This window comes from Peromyscus maniculatus, chromosome 22, assembly GCF_049852395.1.
Source record: "Peromyscus maniculatus bairdii isolate BWxNUB_F1_BW_parent chromosome 22, HU_Pman_BW_mat_3.1, whole genome shotgun sequence".
Lineage (NCBI taxonomy): Eukaryota > Metazoa > Chordata > Mammalia > Rodentia > Cricetidae > Peromyscus > Peromyscus maniculatus.
In genome coordinates, this window is record NC_134873.1 from 24394283 (window position 1) to 24400214 (window position 5932).

The following is a 5932-nucleotide window of genomic DNA, read 5'->3' on the forward strand; positions in this document are numbered from 1 at the left end:
GGCATACATCATCCTGAGGCATGCTTTCAAAGGGATTGATCTGGAATAGGCAAACATGAGACACCATACAAGAGTCTACTGAATTTCTGACAATAGAGGAATGGGTCAATGGAGTCTGCAGTAGTCAAGGAATCCTTCAGGAGAGATAATGTAGGGATGATGAGAACATGCAGCAGAAAGGTGGATCTTGCCTCCTTACACAAGCAGCTGGTGCTAGGACGGCACCATGGTGGGGCTGCCATTCTTACCTGAGGTCATTCATTACCTTGAATTTGTAGGTGAGTGCTTATCTGAAGCTTCCCTCCCCATGCTGCAGAAGGATGGCTTCTATCCATTCCTTATGACCTCTATTATTAGTTCTTATTTCCTTCTGCAGGCTTAGAGAATCCAAGGTCCAGGGTCTATTCTCTCTGTTTACCTTGAGCTGCCACATTTGATCTCTCTAAGGTTTCCCTGGACCATTTCAGTGACAAGAGGGAATTTCCTGGTGGAGTTAGAGACTGTATTTTTAAAATGTAAGATATTAAGGAAATAAGACAACTACTGCAAGATTTTGAAATTTGACAGAAGCAGGCAACATTCTCCATCTCCGTGATGAAACTTTGCCCAATTTCTTGGACCTTTAAATACCACAGATAAGCTTAGCTTTCTGGCTGTCGGGGAAGGGGTTCGAATAGAGATCTGTGGAGGCTCAAAGTGACACCTGCGTAGAGGCTGCCAGGGATTGGAGTTTCAAGTCCAAATCCCCCCTTTCCCTAATTAGCCTGATGCTAACCCTTTGCGGCAAGATCTGGCTTCAGTAAATCCAGTTGTATTAATGCATTTAGCTTCAGTACTCTTCCTTGCGATGTGATCTTCTGAAGGAAAGTTCACCTCTCCGAATTCCAGCTCCTCTCTTTGTAATGTCAGAACAAATGTCATCAAGACCCCAAGAGGGTTTGTAGGTCTCGCATTTAGTTTTGTTGGCTACATTTTTGTCCCAAGAATAATCAGAATGGCATGACTTAGTACCTGCAGGTTTTACAGAGCACCATCCAAAAGAGTGCTTCAAATACGGTGAGAGGAATGTGAGGCGGCATTAACACTGACTCATTAATTGCACATGCGCACAGTGCAGGGCATCCACCAAGGACCAGAAGAGAGAGATAGATGGGAGAGGTAGAATCAAAGAATCAAGAAAACCCTATAATTCTTTGATTCCTCCTACATTGCCAAATGACAGTGGGATAAGACGATAGATTTTAAGTATCTGCAAAACCACACATTTTGCTGTACATACATTTTGTGAGGACCCCATTAGATTCTAGCCATATCTGATTTCTATAGTAGCCACATTTTTAACTTTATTTTAATTTTTAGCAATTGCATGCATATATGTTGTCTTAGGGTTTTTATTATGAAGAGACCATGACCATGGCAACTCACATATGGAATACATTTGATTGGAGGGGCTTACATTTTCAGAGGTTCAGTCCATTATCATCATGGCACAACATGGTGTCATACAGGCAGACATGGTGCCAGGGAAGGAGCTGAGAGGCCGACATCTTGACCTTTAGGCAATAGGGAGTGAACTGAGACACTGGGTGTAGCTTGAGCATAGGAAACCTTAAATCTGGCCCCTACAGTGACACACTTCCCCCAACAAGGCCACACCTACTCTAACAAAGCCACACCTTGTAATAGTGCCACTTTCAGTGAGCTTATGGGGGCCAATTGCATTCAAACGACCACATATACAATGTCCTATGATAACCACCCCCCTTACCTTGTCTTTTCCTACTCCCGCTGACTCCCCAGCCCCCTATCTACTTTCATGCCCTTTTTTTTTTTTTTGTACAGGTGGCCACAGCTGCTGTGTGTTCATGATTGTAATGGCCATGAATATCTAGAAGATACTATTTTATAGCTGCCTTCTGGTTTTTTTTTTCTTTTGACTCAAATTCTTTCCACTTCCTCTTCCACAAAATTCTATAGGCCTTAGAGATGGGGGGAAAGGTATTTCAATTCGGGCTGAGAACCCACTAGTAGTAACTTATTGTCAGCACTTAGGCAAGTTATGAGTGTCTGCATTAACTCTTCCCTGCCGCAAGGAAGCTTCTTAGACAAAGGTTGAGAGTGACACTAGTCCATTGGCATAAAGGTAAATATTTAGGAAGCAATTTGGATACATGGTAACTTAGCAAAATGTAAGTAGTGTATTCTCCTCTAGGGCCTGTAATTCCCCTCATCCCAGGCACAGGCTCTGGATTGGGTTACAGCATCAAGATTTATTCCATCCCACACACCAGGCTTCATTAGATATTTCTACAAAACACTGTTCAGTGAATCTTATTTTCCTTTGTCCTTTTATTCAGATGCTAGAGACACTTTCTTCAGCTTCGATGACTCTTGAGGGTGGCTTCTGGTCCCTATAGCTTCTGAAAGTCTTTTCCATGGCCAAGGAGCTAGGTCTGATTGACAGGAGAAGAGTTCAATAAAGGAAATGAATTTAGAGGAGGGGAGTTCAAAATAGCCAACAAGGGTTATGCATCCATAACTAGGACTAGGCAACCATAGAAAGCCATAAGGTCCATGAGCGAGACAAGGGAACTATGACTTCTGGCATTGGGAAAGACCTTGTATTGCAAGAGTTTATCGACTGCACAGGAGACAGGGCTTACGTAGAAAACAGACAAAACCAGAACAAAGAAGGCATGGGAATTCAAATCCAATGGAGGCACGATATACAGCTCACCTATCTCCCCGTGTTCTTGACTTTTCATCTGGTGCTTCCTGTGACCAAAAGAAAATAGATGTACAGCCAGATCAGAAAGTTGGGTAGTTGACAAGGCCTGTGGGGAACAGCATAACCACCACAGTAAGCAGATATTAGAACACCTGGAAAATCCATCAATAGAATTCAGTAGCCAGTGTTTTTGTAGAGCAAAGAGCCCCAGACATCCAAATGAACATATTCCTGCAAAAAAAAAATGAAAGAAAAGAAGGAAGGAAGAAAGAGAAAAAGAAAGAAATGAACAAAAACCAGGCGTCAAGTGTCTTCTGCCCCCTAGTTGAGGTCATCTTTCAGATATCCTGGCATTCTTCTCCTTTAGCCAGGTCTGATTATTATTGTGCTAAGTGACCAGAGGCTGTGTCTGTACATTGCTGGCTTTTGGTCATCTATAGAGTGCTGAAGAAACAGAAACTCAGTTCTCTTCTGCGGTAACTGCGATAAACTCCAGTGAGAGCTAACATGGGGAGTGGAGAGCCAGGAAAGAAAGGTCTGGTTCATTGCTTCTAGGCGTAGCCTGTGGTCTGGACAGACCTGCTTGACCTGCACTAGCACACCTTCTGAGAAAGTTGATAAATTTCATTTTAATGAGTGGGAGCCCTGGGCTTCTGCCATTTACTGAAATTGAATACTCTTAGGCATCATTCACTGCCTGCTTAACATCTTTTCATTGCCACATGTGAGTTTCTCTAGAAATCACCGAGACCGTCTTCATATTGTGGAAATATAATTAAATGAAATACTTGGGAAGAAATGCTAAGCTGCAAATGACAAAGGGTCGTTACAAGCTCCCTCTCATTTTGCAGGTTGAACAACTGCACAGAGCTCCACAGTAAAGGAGAAGATAGAGGCAGGGATGTCTTAAGAGTGGTTGAAAAGTGGGCTGGCCATTGACAAATGGCTCAGTAAGGTCATCAGGACACCCACACAAGACTCCTGGATACTTTCACTGGCAGGTGGATGCTTTCTGAAAAATAAACTGCCAAACATCATTCTGCTATACTCAAGGGTCTGTGAGCTCTGCCTCAGCCTCTCCCATTCTTCACGGATGCTCCAAGAAGAATGGCACATTCCTATCAGCTCACGGAGTTCAGGTGGCGCACTTCTGAGACTCATGTTCGATGACTCAGGCTGCTTCGATATTCACAACTTCACCACGAAGCCAAACACTCTCTGCTTGCAATAATGGAAAAGGAGTTGGCTTTTTGTGGGAACCCGACCGCAAGCTAGTCATTGTTTTGAGCAATTTACATTGACTAATTGAATTCTCAGGCACACCCTATGAGATAGCTACTCTTACTACGTCTGGTTTTCCTCATGAGGAACCTAAGCTAAGAGGTCAGGTGGCTTGCTCAAATTCACAGTGTTAGTAATTAGATATGCTGAAATTTCAATTTCATTATTTTATTGCTCAGCTCTCCTTCTTGACCATGGAGCCCTGGTGCCTCTTATGGCAATATTCCCTCAGCCTTTTGTCATTTTACCATATCAATAAAGACTACTTTCTTTTCTGGGTCTCCTCTAACACATAGCTCCAATGAACTCCTGTCTATTTCACAAAACAAGAGGGATTAGTCTTGGCATTAATGTGACTGATTATTCTCTATGCTATGTCATCTTCAGCCTCTTAATTGTGGCCTCAGATTTGACAGATGAATAGGCTTTCACCAGCCCCTTAACTGGACAGCTTAATGCCGAGTACAAATTGCAACCTTGAACCTCTCAGTTCAAAGTGTACTAATTTGGTTGGACCAGTAAACATTACACCATGTTCTAAGGCGCTGTAGATTGTAGCCAAGGTTTTCCAGGAAGAACATCATTTAACTATTGGTAAAATGTGAGAAAATATGATATCTATAGCAAAGCTGTTTTTTTCCTCCACACATGGCGCTGATAGAAGACCACAGTACTTTCTCATCTATCATAGCTGAGAAACAGAAATTTAGCAAAGGGCTTGCCTCAATTGAAAAGCCAGGAACTTGGTTGTTAGCTTGGTTGGCTCTATCCCCAGTTAGCTGTGTGGCCTTGGTATTGTCTCCCACCCCCTCATATCTGCACTACATAGGCTGGGTTAGATTCTTTAGTTCTTCATCAGCCTTAAAATTCTGTCGCTTATTAGAAATTAAACAAGTTGGTCCTAATTGAGGTGGTGTTTAGTAGATGGAAGTTTAAAGATGGATTTAAATCAGAAAATTAAAATCAAGAAATTAAAAATAAGAATAGAATTAAAAATAATAAAGAGCAGCAGGAAAGATGCCCTGAGTCCCAAAGCTGAGCAGTCACTAGTAAGTGTTTAGGATGCTATAATCCTACAATCCCCAGTGATGCAGCTAACATCAATCGGAGATGCCATGGAATATGTGCCACAGCTTTTTTACCTTCACCTTTAAGGCTTTCTGCTAGTAAAAACATGCTGTTTCCAAATGAAGCCAACCTGGTGATATTTCAGTGACTCATGGGCTTGGTGAATTCAGAGCATCTGGGCTGCTAAGACAGGAAGACACTCAGCATATCAGCCAGGATTCCTGACATTCAAGTCAGTACATTGTCCGTGCATCATTCCATCTCTGCCAGCAGCGGTGACTCTTCACCCTGCCATACAGACATGAGTCGGTGGTCCAGACTTCTCTTTATAAGCACAACCCTCTTGGTTCCCTTTGTCCTTGTGGGGAAGTTGGAATGGTAGAATTCTTACCATCGCAATAGTAAACGATGCTGGAAATGTTCAAGATTTTGCCCTCAGAGAAACTACTAGCCAGTGGAGAGCTGTACCTATGCTTCCCTCCGCTTTCTGGCACTGTGACAAAATATCCAAGGAATCAATGGAAGAAGGAAAGACTGATTTGGGTCCTTGGTTTTGGAGTTTGCAGTCCTTGGCTCTATTGTTTATGGTCTTGTGTAGCTCGAATTCTAATTGGTCTTAATAAAAAACGAGGAGTCAGATACAGGGGTAAATGCCGAAAGCTTAGAGAGACAAAGGAGCAAGCCACAGCCACCTCTTACCTCACCAATGCCTCTCCTGTGGTGAGGCTGGACATAATTGCAGAAAGATGTGGTAGAAAAAAAGATTCTCTAACCATGGCTGCCATTAGGTAAGAGAGAGGTGGGGGAGGGAGAGAGAAAGGGAAGGAGGAACAAGAAAGGAAAAGGGAGAGGATT

At 42.9% G+C, this 5932-nt stretch overlaps 1 long non-coding RNA gene across 1 annotated transcript; it reads right to left on the reverse strand.

The window, feature by feature from the left end:
- Nucleotides 1-2264: 2264 nt before the first annotated feature.
- Nucleotides 2265-5434, reverse strand: LOC121825178 (uncharacterized). Its single transcript, XR_013047061.1, has 3 exons — nucleotides 5158-5434; nucleotides 2738-2959; nucleotides 2265-2453 (listed from the first exon to the last, which is right to left on the reverse strand). It is a non-coding gene; the product is annotated as an uncharacterized LOC121825178 (long non-coding RNA).
- Between the last annotated feature and the right edge of the window lie 498 nt (nucleotides 5435-5932).